Source organism: Panulirus ornatus, chromosome 12, assembly GCF_036320965.1.
Source record: "Panulirus ornatus isolate Po-2019 chromosome 12, ASM3632096v1, whole genome shotgun sequence".
Classification (NCBI taxonomy): Eukaryota; Metazoa; Arthropoda; class Malacostraca; order Decapoda; family Palinuridae; genus Panulirus; species Panulirus ornatus.
In genome coordinates, this window is record NC_092235.1 from 4,857,143 (window position 1) to 4,876,823 (window position 19,681).

Here is a 19,681-nt window from a genome sequence, read left to right on the forward strand (position 1 = left end):
CCCAGAGTACTACAGATGGACGTACATATTCTTTTGTAATAAATCTACAAAGGCCGCCTGATCTTCATTGACTACCATCCACGAAGAAGACCTGTATTCATTCCTGTCGACGATGCAACCTTACAAGCTAAGTTACTAGATATAAAGGAGAGCTATATTCTCAGATGAGAGCTAAGTTGCAAGAGATAAGGCAGAGTTATATTCTCAGATGATAACTAGGTAACTAGAGATAAGAGAAAGTTATATTCTCATGATATGTATGTTATTAGAGATAAGGAAGAGCTATATTCTCAGATGATAGCTAAGTTACTAGAGATAAGGGAGAGCTATATTCTCAGATGATAGCTAAGTTACTATAGATAAAGGAGAGCTATATTCTCAGATGATAACTAAGTTACTAGAGATAAGTGAGAGCTATATTCTCAGATGATATCAAAGTTTCTAACGATAAGGGAGAGATATATTCTCAGATGATAGCTAAGTTACTAGAGATAAGGGAGAGCTATATTCTCAGATGACACCTAAGTTACTAGAGGTAAGGGAGACTTATATTCTAAGATGATGGCTACATTACTAGAGATAACGGAGAGCTATATTCTCAGATGATAGCTAAACAACTAGAGATAAGAGAGAGATATATACTCAAATGATAGCTAAGTTACTAGAGATAGGGGAGAGCTATATTCTCAGCTAAGTTATTAGAGATGAGGGAGAGCTATATTCGCAAATGATAACTAAGCTACTAGAGATAAGTGAGAGGTGTATTCTCAGATGATATCAAAGCTATTAATGATAAGGGAGATCTGTATTCTCAGACGATTGCTAAGTTACCGTAGATGAGGGAGAGCTATAGTTTAAGAATATAGCTAAGTTACTAGAGATAGGTGAGAGCTATATTTTCAGGTGATGAATAAGTTTCTAGAGATAATGGAGAGCTGTATTCTCAGGTGATATCTATGAAAAGTGCGCGCATATGCACTTCATTATACACACACACACACACACACATATATATATATATATATATATATATATATATATATATATATATATATATATAAATATATATATATATATATATATATATATATATATATATATATATATATATATATATATATATATATATATATATATATATATATATATATATATATATATATATATATATATATATATATATATATATATATATATATATATATATATATATTCAAACTATTCGACATTTCCCGCATCAGCAAGGTAGCGTTAAGAACAGAGGACTGGGCCTCTGAGGGAACATCCTCACCTGGCCCCCTTCTCTATTCCTTCTTTTGGAAAATTAAAAAAAAAACAAGAGGGGAGGATTTCCAGCCCCCCGCTCCCTCCCCTTTTAGTCGCCTACTACGACACGCAGGGAATACGTGGGAGGTATTCTTTCTCCCCAATCCCCAGGGATATATATATATATATATATATATATATATATATATATATATATATATATATATATATATATATATATATATATATATATATATATATATGTATATATATATATATATATATATATATATATATATATATATATATATATATATATATATATATATATATATATATATATATATATATATATATATATATATATATATATATATATATATATATATATATATAATCCCTGGGGATAGGGGAGAAAGAATGCTTCCCACGTATTCCCTGCGTGTCGTAGAAGGCGACTAAAAGGGGATGGAGTGGGTGGCTGGAAATCCTCCCCTCTCTTTTTTTTTTAATTTTCCAAAAGAGGGAACAGAGAAGGGGGCCAGGTGAGGATTTTCCCTCTAAGGCCCAGTCCTCTGTTCTTAACGCTACCTCGCAAACGCGGGAAATGGCGAATAGTATGAAATATATATATATATATATATATATATATATATATATATATATATATATATATATATATATATATATATATATATATATATATATATATATATATATATATATATATATATATATATGGTGGAAATAAAAAGAGCGTGGTTGAGAGAGCAGAAGAGGGTGTTTTTGAAATGGTTTGGGCACATGGAGAGAATGAGTGAGGAAAGATTGACCAAGAGGATATATGTGTCGGAGGTGGAGGGAACGAGGAGAAGTGGGAGACCAAATTGGAGGTGGAAAGATGGAGTGAAAAAGATTTTGAGTGATCGGGGCCTGAACATGCAGGAGGGTGAAAGGAGGGCAAGGAATAGAGTGAATTGGATCGATGTGGTATACCGGGGCTGACGTGCTGTCAGTGGATTGAATCAGGGCATGTGAAGCGTCTGGGGTAAACCATGGAAAGCTGTGTAGGTATGTATATTTGCGTGTGTGGACGTGTATGTATATACATGTGTATGGGGGTGGGTTGGGCCATTTCTTTCATCTGTTTCCTTGCGCTACCTCGCAAACGCGGGAGACAGCTACAAAGCAGAAAAAAAAGAAAAAAAGAATATATATATATATATATATATATATATATATATATATATATATATATATATATATATATATATATATATATATATATATATATATATATATATATATATATATATAAATATATATGTATATATATATATATATATATATATATATATATATATATATATATATATATATATATATATATATATATATATATATATATATATATATATATACATATATATATATATATATATATATATATATATATATATATTAAGAAAGGGGGTGACTGTATTGTTGACTGGTTGGTAAGGTTATTTAATATATGTATGATTCATGGTGAGGTGCCTGAGGATTGGCGGAATGCTTGCATAGTGCCATTGTACAAAGGCAAAGGGGATAAGAGTGAGTGCTCAAATTACAGAGGTATAAGATTGGGGAAGAGCAGTGTGGTTTCAGAAGTGGTAGAGGATGTGTGGATCAGGTGTTTGCTTTGAAGAATGTATGTGAGAAATACTTAGAAAAGCAAATGGATTTGTATGTAGCATTTATGGATCTGGAGAAGGCATATGATAGAGTTGATAGAGATGCTCTGTGGAAGGTATTAAGAATATATGGTGTGGGAGGTAAGTTGTTAGAAGCAGTGAAAAGTTTTTATCGAGGATGTAAGGCATGTGTACGTGTAGGAAGAGAGGAAAGTGATTGGTTCTCAGTGAATGTAGGTTTGCGGCAGGGGTGTGTGATGTCTCCATGGTTGTTTAATTTGTTTATGGATGGGGTTGTTAGGGAGGTGAATGCAAGAGTTTTGGAAAGAGGGGCAAGTATGAAGTCTGTTGGGGATGAGAGAGCTTGGGAAGTGAGTCAGTTGTTGTTCGCTGATGATACAGCGCTGGTGGCTGATTCATGTGAGAAACTGCAGAAGCTGGTGACTGAGTTTGGTAAAGTGTGTGAAAGAAGAAAGTTAAGAGTAAATGTGAATAAGAGCAAGGTTATTAGGTACAGTAGGGTTGAGGGTCAATTCAATTGGGAGGTGAGTTTGAATGGAGAAAAACTGGAGGAAGTGAAGTGTTTTAGATATCTGGGAGTGGATCTGGCAGCGGATGGAACCATGGAAGCGGAAGTGGATCATAGGGTGGGGGAGGGGGCGAAAATTCTGGCAGCCTTGAAGAATGTGTGGAAGTCGAGAACATTATCTCGGAAAGCAAAAATGTGTATGTTTGAAGGAATAGTGGTTCCAACAATGTTGTATGGTTGCGAGGCGTGGGCTATGGATAGAGTTGTGCGCAGGAGGATGGATGTGCTGGAAATGAGATGTTTGAGGACAATGTGTGGTGTGAGGTGGTTTGATCGAGTAAGTAACGTAAGGGTAAGAGAGATGTGTGGAAATAAAAAGAGCGTGGTTGAGAGAGCAGAAGAGGTTGTTTTGAAATGGTTTGGGCACATGGAGAGAATGAGTGAGGAAAGATTGACCAAGAGGATATATGTGTCGGAGGTGGAGGGAACGAGGAGAAGAGGGAGACCAAATTGGAGGTGGAAAGATGGAGTGAAAAAGATTTTGTGTGATCGAGGCCTGAACATGCAGGAGGGTGAAAGGAGGGCAAGGAATAGAGTGAATTGGAGCGATAAGGTATACCGGGGTTGACGTGCTGTCAGTGGATTGAATGAAGGCATGTGAAGCGTCTGGGGTAAACCATGGAAAGCTGTGTAGGTATGTATATTTGCGTGTATGGACGTATGTATATACATGTGTATGGGGGTGGGTTGGGCCATTTCTTTCGTCTGTTTCCTTGCGCTACCTCGCAAACGCGGGAGACAGCGACAAAGGAAAAAAAAAAAAAAAAAAAGAAAAAAGTTTGTTGAGTATTCCTGGTAAATTACATGGGAGGGTATTGATTGAGAGGGTGAAGGCATGTACAGAGCATCAGATTGGGGAAGAGCAGTGTGGTTTCAGAAGTGGTAGAGGATGTGTCGATCAGGTGTTTGCTTTGAAGAATGTATGTGAGAAATACTTAGAAAGCAATTGGATTTGTATATAGCATTTATGGATCTGGAGAAGGCATATGATAGAGTTGACAGAGATGCTCTGTGGAAGGTACTAAGAATATATGGTGTTGGAGGCAAGTTGTTAGAAGCAGTGAAAAGTTTTTATCGAGGATGTAAGGCATGTGTACGTGTAGGAAGAGAGGAAAGTGATTGGTTCTCAGTGAATGTAGGTTTGCGGCAGGGGTGTGTGATGTCTCCATGGTTGTTTAATTTGTTTATGGATGGGGTTGTTAGGGAGGTGAATGCAAGAGTTTTGGAAAGAGGGGCAAGTATGAAGTCTGTTGGGGATGAGAGAGCTTGGGAAGTGAGTCAGTTGTTGTTCGCTGATGATAAAGCGCTGGTGGCTGATTCATGTGAGAAACTGCAGAAGCTGGTGACTGAGTTTGGTAAAGTGTGTGAAAGAAGAAAGTTAAGAGTAAATGTGAATAAGAGCAAGGTTATTAGGTACAGTAGGGTTGAGGGTCAAGTCAGTTGGGAGGTGAGTTTGAATGGAGAAAAACTGGAGGAAGTGAAGTGTTTTAGATATATGGGAGTGGATCTGGCAGCGGATGGAACCATGGAAGCGGAAGTGGATCATAGGGTGGGGGAGGGGGCGAAAATTCTGGGAGCCTTGAAGAATGTGTGGAAGTCGAGAACACTTATCTCGGAAAGCAAAAATGTGTATGTTTGAAGGAATAGTGGTTCCAACAATGTTGTATGGTTGCGAGGCGTGGGCTATGGATAGAGTTGTGCGCAGGAGGATGGTTGTGCTGGAAATGAGATGTTTGAGGACAATGTGTGGTGTGAGGTGGTTTGATCGAGTAAGTAACGTAAGGGTAAGAGAGATGTGTGGAAATAAAAAGAGCGTGGTTGAGAGAGCAGAAGAGGTTGTTTTGAAATGGTTTGGGCACATGGAGAGAATGAGTGAGGAAAGATTGACCAAGAGGATATATGTGTCGGAGGTGGAGGGAACGAGGAGAAGAGGGAGACCAAATTGGAGGTGGAAAGATGGAGTGAAAAAGATTTTGTGTGATCGGGGCCTGAACATGCAGGAGGGTGAAAGGAGGGCAAGGAATAGAGTGAATTGGAGCGATGTGGTATACCGGGGTTGACGTGCTGTCAGTGGATTGAATCAAGGCATGTGAAGCGTCTGGGGTAAACCATGGAAAGCTGTGTAGGTATGTATATTTGCGTGTGTGGACGTATGTATATACATGTGTATGGGGGTGGGTTGGGCCATTTCTTTCGTCTGTTTCCTTGCGCTACCTCGCAAACGCGGGAGACAGCGACAAAGGAAAAAAAAAAAAAAAAAAGAAAAAAAAGTTTGTTGAGTATTCCTGGTAAATTATATGGGAGGGTATTGATTGAGAGGGTGAAGGCATGTACAGAGCATCAGATTGGGGAAGAGCAGTGTGGTTTCAGAAGTGGTAGAGGATGTGTCGATCAGGTGTTTGCTTTGAAGAATGTATGTGAGAAATACTTAGAAAGCAATTGGATTTGTATGTAGCATTTATGGATCTGGAGAAGGCATATGATAGAGTTGACAGAGATGCTCTGTGGAAGGTACTAAGAATATATGGTGTTGGAGGCAAGTTGTTAGAAGCAGTGAAAAGTTTTTATCGAGGATGTAAGGCATGTGTACGTGTAGGAAGAGAGGAAAGTGATTGGTTCTCAGTGAATGTAGGTTTGCGGCAGGGGTGTGTAATGTCTCCATGGTTGTTTAATTTGTTTATGGAGGGGTTGTTAGGGAGGTGAATGCAAGAGTTCTGGAAAGAGGGGCAAGTATGAAGTCTGTTGGGGATGAGAGAGCTTGGGAAGTGAGTCAGTTGTTGTTCGCTGATGATACAACGCTGGTGGCTGATTCATGTAAGAAACTGCAGAAGCTGGTGACTGAGTTTGGTAAAGTGTGTGAAACAAGAAAGTTAAGAGTAGATGTGAATAAGAGCAAGGTTATTAGGTACAGTAGGATTGAGGGTCAAGCCAATTGGGAGGAAAGTTTGAATGGAGAAAAACTGGAGGAAGTAAAGCGTTTTAAATATCTGGGAGTGGATCTGGCAGCGGATGGAACCATGAAAGCGAAGTAAATCATAGGGTGGGGGAGGGGGCAAAAATTCTGGGAGCCTTGAAGAATTGTGTGGAAGTCGAGAACACTATCTCGGAAAGCAAAAATGTGTATGTTTGAAGGAATAGTGGTTCCAACAATGTTTTATGGTTGCGAGGCGTGGGCTATGGATAGGGTTGTGCGCAGGAGGGTGGATGTGCTGGAAATGAGCTGTTTGAGGACAATATGTTGTGTGATGTGGTTTGATCGAGTAAGTAATGTAAGGGTAAGAGAGATGTGTGGAAATAAAAAGAGTGTGGTTGAGAGAGCAGAAGAGGGTGTTTTGAAATGGTTTGGTCACAATGAGAGACTGAGTGAGGAAAGATTGACCAAGAGGATATATGTGTCAGAGGTGGAGGGAACGAGGAAAAGTGGGAGACCAAATTGGAGGTGGAAAGATGGAGTGAAAAAGATTTTGAGTAATCGGGGCCTAAACATGCAGGAGGGTGAAAGGCGTGCAAGGAATAGAGTGAATTGGAGCGATGTGGTATACCGGGGTCGACGTGCTGTCAATGGATTGAACCAGGGCATGTGAAGCGTCTGGGGTAAACCATGGAAAGTTTTGTGGAGTCTGGATTTGGAAAGGGAGCTGTGGTTTCGGTGCATTATTACATGACAGCTAGAGACTGAGTGTGGACGAATGGGGCCTTTGTTGTCTTTTCCTAGCTCTACCCCGCACACATGAGGGGGGGAGGGGATTGTTATTCCATATGTGGCGAGGTGGCGATGGGAATAAATAAAGGCAGACAGTATGAATTATGTACATGTGTATATATGTATATGTCTGTGTGTGTATATATATATATGTGTACATTGAGATGTATGGGTATGTATATTTGCGTGTGTGGACGTGTATGTATATACATGTGTATGTAGGTGGGTTGGGCCATTCTTTCGTCTGCTTCCTTGCGCTACCTCGCTAATGCGGGAAATGGCGAATAGTGTGAAATATATATATATATATATATATATATATATATATATATATATATATATATATATATATATATATATATATATATATATATATTTATATATATATATATATATATATATATATATATATATATATATATATATATATATATATATATATATATATATATATATACAAATTAGATAACTTTATTGTTGATGCATTTGTAAAAATTATAAGTTTATGAACGCTCGTTGTATGTTTTGAACAATCATATGTTTACCAGATTTCGTCCTGGCTTCGTCTCTTCGATGTATATCAAGTGACTGTTATATTTCTCTCTTGTGTCTCCCCTAATGATGTGATTATTACACGAAAGTGCACTTGGGAACCTTTCGTATTTCATTTTTCCCATGGACTCATAGGAATATATATGTATGTATATATATATATATATTCATATATATATATATATATATATATATATATATATATATATATATATATATATATATATGAATATATCCCTGGGGATAGGGGAGAAAGAATACTTTCCACGTATTCCCTGCGTGTCGTAGAAGGCGACTAAAAGGGGAGGGAGCGGGTGGCTGGAAATCCTCCCCTCTCTTGTTTTTTTTTAATTTCCAAAAGAAGGAACAGAGAAGGGGGTCAGGTGAGGATATTCCCTCTAAGTCCCAGTTCTCTGTTCTTAACGCTACCTCGCTAACGCGGGAAATGGCAAATAGTATAAAAAAAAAGATGTATACATATATATATATATATATATATATAATATATAATATTTTTTATTTTATTTATTTTACTTTGTCGCTGTCTCCCGCTCCTGCGAGGTAGCGCAAGGAAACAGACGAAAGTAATAGCCCAACCCACCCCCACACACATGCACACACACACACGTCCACACACGCACACATACACACCCACACATCCCAACGTACACACATATATACACACACAGACACACACATATAAACACATGCACACAATTCACACTGTCTGCCCCTACTCGCCCCCATCGCCACCCCGCCACACATGGAATAAGACCCCCCTCCCCTTCATGTGCGCGAGGCAGCGCCAGGAAAAGACAACAAAGGCCCCATTCGTTCACACTCAGTCTCCAGCTGTCATGCAATAATGCCCGAAACCACAGCTCCCTTTCCACATCCAGGCCCCACAGAACTTTCCATGGTTTACCCCAGCCACTTCAGATGGCCTGATTCCATTCATTGACAGCACGTCGACCCTGGTATACCACATCGATCCAATTCACTCTATTCCTTGCCCGCCTTTCACCCTCCTGCATGTTCAGGCCCCGATCACTCAAAATCTTTTTCACTCCATCTTTCCACCTCCAATTTGGTCTCCCACTTCTCCTCGTTCCCTCCACCTCCAACAAATATATCCTCTTGGTCAATCTTTCCACACTCATTCTCTCCATGTGCCCAAACCATTTCAAAACACCCTCTTCTGCTCTCTCAACCCCACTCTTTTTATTTCCACACATCTCTCTTACCCTTACATTACTTACTCGATCAAACCACCTCACACCACATATTGTCCTCAAACATCTCATTTCCAGCACATAAATCCTCTTGCGCACAACTCTATCCATAGCCCATGCCTCGCAACCATACAACATTGTTGGAACCACTGTTCCTTCAAACATACCCATTTTTGCTTTCCGATATAATGTTCTCGACTTCCCCACATTCTTCAAGACTCCCAGGATTTTCGCCCCCTCCCCCACCCTATGATTTACTTCCGCTTCCATGGTTCCATCCGCTGCCAGATCCACTCCCAGATATCTAAAACACTTTACTTCGTCCAGTTTTTCTCCATTCAAACTTACCTCCCAATTGACTTGACCCTCAACCCTACTGTACCTAATAACCTTGCTCTTATTCACATTTACTCTTAACTTTCTTCTTTCACACACTTTACCAAACTAAGTCACCAGCTTCTGCAGTTTCTCACATGAATCAGCCACCAGCTGTTTAATGATGATATTAATATTTGCAAGGATTTAGTGTATGCCAGTTTGTCAAAACCAGTGGAAGCTAATTGCCCTAAAAGATTCTTAAGAGCTATTAACACGTTAAAAAAAGACAAGGATATACATATTACTAAAGCAGATAAGGCTAACAATTTTGTGATTTTAGACAAAAGTATCTATTTATCTAGAATGAATATTCTTCTAAATGATAACACAACATATTCTAAACTTAGTAAAAATCCCTTAGAAGCAGTTAATTCTCACTTCAATAAAGAAATGAAGCTGTTGCTGAAAGGTAACATCTCTCTTATCAAAAGTGTGTCATCTTTGTATCCCTCATTGCCATATTTGTATGGACTTTTCAAAACACATAAACAAAATTTTCCAGCAAGACCTATAGTGAGTTCAGTAGGCTCCATCACATATAAATTATCAAAATGGTTAGTTTCCTTATTAAGCCCTTTAGTGGGTAAGGTATCTAATTCTAATATCATGAACAATGTAGATTTAGTCAGCAAGCTAAACAATATCAATAATAATTTTGATTTCAAGCTAGTTAGCTTTGATGTTTCCTCTCTTTTCACTAAAGTTCCAGTTGATGACCTTTTAGAATATTTATTTGATGCCTTGGATGATAATCATTTACCTGTTTCAAAGTCTAATTTCATTGAACCGATAAAATTGTGTATAAAAGACTGTGTATTTCAATTTAATGGAGATTATTATGCTCAAAAATTTGGTATGGCAATGGGTAACCCTCTTTGACCTGTACTAAGTAATCTTTGCATGGAATGTTTTGAAACAAAATTACTAAAGGATATCTTACCTTCTAATGCAATTTGGTTTAGGTATGCAGATGATGTTCTTTGTGTTTGGCCAACAAATGAAAATTTACAAATATTTCTCCCTTTACTTAACAATTTAGCAACTTCCATCAAATTTAATTTAGAAAATGAAAATAATGGTATGTTACCATTTTTAGATTGCATTATCCATAGACAAGGAAACAAGTTTAAGTTTAGCATATACAGAAAACCAACCAATGTATGCTCATATATCCATTATTACTCATCTCAACATGACAGAGTTAAATTATCATCATTTCAATCTATGTTCCTGAGGGCATTACGTATTTGCAGTCCAGAGCTTATTGATGTGTTTGAGAAGATATATTCTATTGGATCTAAGTTAAAGTACCCTAGATCTTTCATTGATAAATCCCTTAAGTTAGCAAAGAAATCATTTTATAGAGTTGAGCCCAAACCTCCCATTGACACCAAGAATCTTTTAGTTCTCCCTTTTAATAATAATTTCACTTTGCTTCCCATGTTGCTTAAATCCTTTAATGTAAATGTTGCCTTTAGCAACAATAATACTATAAAGAATATCTTAATCAGGAATTCACCAGAAAATTCTCTTGGTTGCATCTATAAAGTTCCTTGTGGAAACCGTGATAAATTTTATGTTGGTCAGACTGGTAAGAATCTTTCTGTTAGACTTAAGCAACATAAATATAGTATAAGAACGGGACAAGAATCAAATGCCTTGTTTAATCATGTTAAAAACTATGATCATTATATTGACTGGAGTAACGCCACTCTAACCAACAGGTATCAAAACGGCCCACCCTCTAGGTGCCCGATGGTCACACTGTAATCAGTGATGCAGCAGCTGCTTGCCGAGTATTGCGCGGTTTAGGTAGTGGTGGGGGCAAACAAGAAGCCAGCTCTCGACAGCAAAAACCAAAATAATACCTATAGAAGAGGGAAAGTGACCTTCACAGCGGCGTAGCGGAAGGGGTCAAGTTTTGAAGTTAGCCAGGGACAGTTTTTAAGTCGGATCGCTTTCGACTCTTGTCTGTCACGTAAGCATACAGAGCTAGAACCACCACCAATATGACAGCAGTACTCCATACAAAGACGAATCAAGAAACCCTTGTGTAGACGGAGAAACTGTTCAGAAAAGAAGTATCGACATCTAAAGACGACACCCAGGTTATTAGAAGCAGACTTAGCTATTCCTGTAATGTGGGGTTTCCAAGAAAGAGTGGATGTTACAGTTATACCAAGTATATTGATTGAGGCAAGAGGTGGAATTACAGAATCGTAACAGAGATGAGAGTTGTGAAAAGTTTTCGATAGAGAGATGGGTATAAACTGGATCTTGAGTCTTCACTACACCCTACGTAGATCTAAGTTTATCTCACCATCAATACACTCAACCTTATTACACACACGCCAAAAGCATCTTAACTACACATTTTCACCTTCAAGAAACAGATTTCTAAGTCCATGACAAAAGCACCTTTACTACACTCTTGATAAACAGAAATTCATTTCATTCTCGACAAATGCATCACCACTTCATCCTCAACAAATGTACCTTCAATGCTCAATGAATAATCCTAAGAATACTTCCTCATTGAATAACATATTTCTACCGCACCCTCACTAAACTTAAATGTAACTTCATTGCACCCTCAAGAAACCTAAATTCATTTCACCGCTGACAAATACATCTTCACTACTCTCTTGACAAATGCATCTTGACTATACCTTAAACAAATTTATCTTAATTGCATTATGGACAAATGTAGTTATGATTACGTCCTAAGTAAATCTGAATTCAATTCATCCTCGAAACGCATCTTTACTACACCCACAACGAATCAATATGACAAAGAATGATACACTATACTTTCAGTAAACTTAAATTAATACATATCTTCACTACAATCTCGAAATACGTATCTTCACTATAATCTCAATAAATCTAAATTTGTTTTACCCTCAAACGCTTCTTCATCAGACCCTCGACAAATACACCTTCACTACACTCCTCAGTAACCCTTAAACCATTTCGACCTCGACAAACGTATTTTCATTACACCTTCGAAAAATGAATCTTCACTACACTTATATACGTATCTTCACTAGAATCCCAATAAACCTAAATTTATATACGTATCTTCGCTACAATCCCAATAGACCTAAATTTATATACGGATCTTCATTACAATCCCAATAAACCTAAATTTGTATACGTATCTTCACTACAATCTCAATGAACCTAAATCTATATACGTATCTTCACTACAATCTCAATAAACCTAAATTCGCTTCACCCTCGACAAACGCTTCTTCATCAGACCCTCGACAAATACACCTTCACTACACTCCTCAGTGACCCTTCAACCATTTCGACCTCGACAAACGTATTTTCTCTATACCTTCGAAAAATGAATCTTCACTACACTTATATACGTATCTTCACTACAATCCCAATAAACCTAAATTTATATGTGTATCTTCACTGCAATCCCAATAAACCTAAATTCATATACGTATCTTCACTACAATCTCAAAATACGTATCTTCACTACAATCCCAATAAACCTAAATTTATATACGTATCTTCACTACAATCCCAGTAAACCTAGATTTATATACGTATCTTCACTACAATCTCAATAAACCTAAATCTATATGCGTATCTTCACTACAATCCCAATAAACTTAAATTTATATACGTATCTTCACTAGAATCTCAATAAACTTGGATTTTCGAGGATATATATAGCACGTTCCTGGGCTCTCGGCTCATTCATCTCCAAGATGTGCTACAGGAAGGATCTCTCCCGATTGGATGTGGAATATCTTATTGCCACTGGGGAACTTCTTGGAGAAGGTGCTTTCGGAACGGCTTATCGTGTGAAATGGGACGGTGCTGACACCGTCCTTAAAGTCGGAAAGACTTTCAGTGTTGCACCTCCGGTGATGTATGAGCTGGAGGCCTACTTTCTGGAAAAAGTCAGTGGAGCCGGAGGAGCCCCTCGACTGCTGGCCACCTCTGACGATCCTCCAGCTCTTCTCACAACCTTCGTTGGTTCCGACACCCTTGGAGACCTGCTCCTGGATCGCGAGCTTCCCGACAAGTACCTAGGCCTCATCGGACTTCAGGTCTGCCTCCGTGTCAAAGAGCTACACGCCATTGGTGTCTACCACAATGACCTACACACGGGAAACATCGTGGTCACCATCCCACACGATCTCTCACTCCCGCCCGAGGTCAGCTTGATAGATTTTGGCCTTGCCTCATACCATCCATCTGCTCTTACTCAATTGCCGGCAGACGACAGGTACTACGTCTTGAAGACTACGAACAGTAGCGCCGTCACTCCCATAACACCAGACTTGGGTGACTTGGGGTACCTCCTTCACGACGACATACTCAGCGCAACGGAACAGGAGGCTCCAGAGTCTGTAATCAACGTAACTCGCCAGGCCGCTCTGGGCCATATTAAAGATATAGATGAGATCATTTCTGCATTGACGGAATTCGTCTCAAGCTGAACCACCTCCTCATGACCCAGTCACCACGCAGCCCAAAACATGTGACAAGCCCCATCTGAGGACAAATCTCACCAGGACAACAATAGAGACAATTGGGATAATCTATATCTCCAACGATGTGTTCCATGCACTGGAAGAAGGTAGTGTGAGGGGGATGATGAGGACCCGAAGTCGATCCCCTGACCTAGCCTCCAGGTGGCGGGTCTGGTTAACTCTTGAGGACACATTAACTCTCCCAGGCTAACAGGGGTCTCACACACACACACACACACTTGGATAGATTACATATTTACTTCCTAAGTATCAGAGGCAAAATATTATTACTGAAAGATATGCCTAAACATATATTGACGGAATTAGAATATTTTACAGCAGTCACGTGCATAGTGATGATGTCAGCAGGCGTGAGAATAATTCTGCTGGTAGAGTTTCATTTTACTTATCCCAAGTCCCTCTGGCCGAGGCGTGATGATAATCCCTCGTAAGACCATTTCTCACGAATCACTCTCGCACTGATGACTGCAAGTGGATCCATGATGCGAACTGCAATAATTACGTTCCAGACGGAGGCCTATATCAAGTTGTCTTCTCATTTCCTGGTACATAACTTCTGGCCTGGAAACACATAAGGAAACTCTCTGAAGTGTCAAGATGGATCGCCTCCTGACCCTACCTGCCGGGAGAGACCATCTTAGGTCAGGCGTGTGTGGGGCAGAAGTGACCTGTTTACTGGTTTTCCTTGAAATTCGTATTGTCTTCGTCTTATGTTTATTTCCAGTCACTTCAGTGGAAACGAATGTTATGTCCGGTAACGTCATATTGAATGGTCGCTTCTTCAGTTCTACTTCCCAACCTCTGAGAAATAAAAAGACAATACAGAAAAATATCTGAAATATTGAAGTGGACTACCAGCAAAAGAAATCAGTTGCTGCTGTAACAAACAGTGCCACAATACCACTGTAATCAACAGCGCCACAATACCACTGTAACAAACAGTGCCACAATACCACTGTAATCAACAGTGCCACAATACCACTGTAACCAACAGTGCCACAACATCACTGTAACCAACAGTGGCACAACACCACTATAACTAACAGTGCCACAACACTATAATCAACAGTGCCACAATACCACTCTAACCAACAGTGCCCCAATACCACTCTAACCAACAGTGACACATACCACTGTAACCAACAATGCCACAACATCACTGTAACCAAAAGTGCCACAACCTCATTGTAACCAACAGAGCCACAATACTACTGTAACCAACAATGCCACAATACCACTGTAACCAACACTGCCACAATACCACTGTAACTAACAGTGCCACAATACCACTGTAACAAACAGTGCCACAATACCATTGTAAACAACAGTGCGACAACATCACTGTAACCAACAGTGCCACAATACCACTGTAACCAACAGTGTCACAGTACCACTGTAACCAATAGTGCCACAACATCACTGTAACCAGCAGTGCCACAATGTCGCTGTAACCAACAGTGATACAATACCACTGTAACCAACAGTGCCACAATACCACTGTAAGCAACAATGCCACAACATCACTGTAACCAAAAGTGCCACAAAATCATTGTAACCAACAGTGCCACAATACCACTGTAACCAACAATGCCACAATACCACTGTAACCAACACTGCTACAATACCACTGTAACTAACAGTGCCACAATACCACTGTAACAAACAATGCCACAATACCACTGTAAACAACAGTGCGACAACATCAGTGTAACCAACAGTGCCGCAATACCACTGTAACCAACAGTGCCACAATACCACTGTAACCAACAGTGCCACAACATCACTCTAACCAACAGTGCCACAATACCACTATAACCAACAGTGCCACAACATCACTCTAACCTACAGTGCCACAATACCACTTTAACCAACAGTGCCACAACATCACTGTAACCAGCAGTGCCGCAATACCACTGTAACCAACAGTGGCACAACATCACTGTAACCAACAGTGCCACAATGCCACTGTAACCAACAGTGCCACAATACCACTGTAACCAACAGTGCCGCAATACCACTGTAATCAACAGTGATAAAACATCACTATAACTAACAGTGCCACAATACCACTGTAACCAATAGTGCCACAACATCACTGTAACCAGCAGTGCTACAATACCACTCTAACCAACAGCGCCACAATACCACTCTAACCAACAGTGCCACAGCCCCACTGTACCCAACAGTGCCACATCACTGTAACCAGCATTGCCACAACATCACTGTAACCAACAGTGGCACAATACCTCTGTAACCAACAGTGCCACAATACCACTGTAACCAACAGTGTCACAATACCACTGTAACTAACAGTGCCACATCATCACTGTAACCAACAGTGCCACAATGCCACTGTAACCAACAGTGCCACAACATCACTGTAACAAACAGTGCCACAATAACACTGTAACCAACAGTGCCACATCACTATAATCAACAGTGCCACAATACCACTCTAACTAACAGTGCCCCAATACCACTCTAAGCAACAGTGCCACAATACCACTGTAAGCAACAGTGCCACAACATCACTGTAACCAATAGTGGCACAATACCACTGTAACTAACAGTGCCACAACACTATAATCAACAGTGCCACAATACCACTCTAACTAACAGTGCCCCAATACTACTCTAACCAACAGTGCCACAATACCACTGTAGCCAACAATGACAAAACATCACTGTAACCAAAAGTGCCACAACATCATTGTAACCAGCAGTGCCATAGTACCAATTGAACCAACAATGCCACAATACCACTGTAACCAACATATGCCACAATACCACTGTAACTAACACTGCCACAATACCACTGTAACCAACAGTGCCACAATACCACTGTAACCAACAGTGCCACATCACTGTGGCCAACAGTGCCACAATACTACTGTAACCAATAGTGCCACAACATCACTGTATCCAACAGTGCCACAACATTACTGTAACCAACAGTGCCACAACATCACTGTAACCAACAGTGCCGCAATACCACTGTAACCAACAGTGCCACAACATTACTGTAACCAACAGTGCCACAATACCACTGTAACCAACAGTGCTACAATACCACTGTAACCAACAGTGCCGCAATACCACTGTAATCAACAGTGCCACAATACCACTGTAACCAACAGTGCCACAATACCACTGTAACCAACAGTGCCACAATACCATTGTAACCAACAGTGCTACAATACCACTGTAACCAACAGTGCCGCAATACCACTGTAATCAACAGTGCCACAATATCACTATAACTAACAGTGCCACAATACCACTGTAACCAACAGTGCCACAACATCACTGTAACAAGCAGTGTCACAATACCATTGTAACCAAGAGTGCCACAATACCACTGTAACCAACAGTGCCACAATACTACTGTAACCAACAGTGCCACAATACCACTGTAACCAACAGTGTCACAATGCCACTGTAACCAACAGTCCCACAACATCACTGTAGCCAACAGTGCCACAATACTACTGTAACCAACAGTGCCACAAAATCACTGTAACCAACAGTACCACAACATCACTGTAACAAACATAGCCACAATAGCACTGTAACCAACAGTGCCACAACACCACTGTAAACAACAGGCCATAATACTACTGTAACCAACGGTGCCACAATACCTCTGTAACCAACAGTGCCACGATACCACTGTAACCAACAGTGCCACAACATCACTGTAACCAGCAGTGTCATAAAATCAATGTAACCAACAGTGCCACAATACCACTATATCCAACAGTGCCACAATACCTAGAGTCAGGCAGGACAGGAGAGAGAGGCTTGGGACGAGAGTCAGGCAGGACAGGAGAGAGAGGCTTGGGACGAGAGTCAGGTCTGTGTTATGGCTTCAGCTTCTGCTGAATTCTTTATCCCAATATCATTTCTTACGTTTATTTCCAGCAAAAATGTTTTGTATCTAATATTGAAATTTGGTGTAAGTATTTGTTGAATGTTCATCAGCAAGGCGTTGCATCTTTGTTATTAAAGTTCATTTCATACAATGGATCATGTTTTACATAACATCGTCTATCCATACAGGTGGTACACTTCTCGGATAAAGATATATTTTTAAGAAATACGTTCTATCTAACATAGATATTATGTCTTATATAAATATCTTTAAAAGTTGTCGTGTGGGACGATGTTTTAGAGTTTTGTATTAAAGTTTATCACTTGTAACTGATCAAGTATTACAAAGTTGTGTTCATTCTTTTCTTCAACAGTATTGTCCACATTATCTGCCAAGTAGAGTGGTTGAGAGCAGTATTGTAGAGACGTAGTGTCACAGTTGGTTTGATCAATCCTTCAAGTCCAGGACTTGGCGCCTCCATAATGACAACTTGTAGGTTATTTCCTTGTAATTATCTGTATGTCTTGTAACGTTGACCACCACACTAATGTGTGAGTTACTGATGTCTTCATAAACAGCCTGGGAAGGACCCAGTCATCTGCTGATGTTGGAATTCCTTTGTATTTCCACAGGAGGCGATGCTGATCCTAAGTCAAGGTATTTCACAATCTAGGATTCCTTATGCCTTCTAGTTACTTATGTTTGGTATCTGATTCCATCCCAACACTCGATATTTATGGTGTGTAATTCTGTTTATCTTGATCACATCAATATAATCAATGGAAGTGCAGAGCATTTCTCAACATAGCTGCTCCACTCTGTCACATAATGCCATACAAAATGTGTTACCGGACTCCACCCGTAAGTGGTTACACCGGGAATGACAAGTCATCTTCGGCGAGGCGGTATCCTTCGTAAGGAAGGAAAGACATGGTACAGTCCAGTCAATAATCTTGGTGCAGAGATGTGTACCATACCCTGCTCCTGCATGGAGTGCAGCCAGGAAGGTGTAGGAGGCACATGGATGTTGTCCTGGGGTTGTGTAGTTATGATGATATTGTTCAAACCACCAACAACCATTTCTCAAGGTTTGGTGACCTAATGGTGGTCAGTGGAAGTGTAAATGTCTTCGTTATATGTACAATGGATCACGGTACACAGGGGGTCCCAGGCTGACCTTCACACAACTGCTCATGTTGTGGTGTGTGTGTGTGTGTGTGTGGCGGGTTGGTATGCCTGGCTGTGTGTGTGTGTGTGTGTGTGTGTGTGTGTGTGTGTGTGTGGCGGGTTGGTATGCCTGGCTGTGTGTGTGTGTGTGTGTGTGTGGCGGGTTGGTATGCCTGGCTGTGTGTGTGTGTGTGTGTGTGTGTGTGTGTGTGGCGGGTTGGTATGCCTGGCTGTGTGTGTGTGTGTGTGTGTGTGTGTGTGGCTGGTTCAGAAGGCGTGAACCACTGGGGCGATGGTTCACAAGGTCGTTCATGCAAGCCTAACAAAGCGATGGTCGGGCAGCAGTCTCCTGCTTGTGTCAGGTATAATGGACACGTCACAGTCAACACATGCATGAAGCGGGCCACAACGTTTGTGATGACGCGTAGTCTCCACCACCACCACAACACACCACCACCACCACCACAACACACCACCACCACAACACACCACCACCACAACACACCACCACCACCACCACAACACACCACCACCACCACCACAACACACCACCACCACCACAACACACCACCACCACCACCACAACACCACCACAACAACACACACCAGCACCACCACCACAACACACCACCACCACCACCACAACACACCACCACCACCACCACAACACACCACCACCACAACACACCACCACCACCACCACAACACACCACCACCACAACACACCACC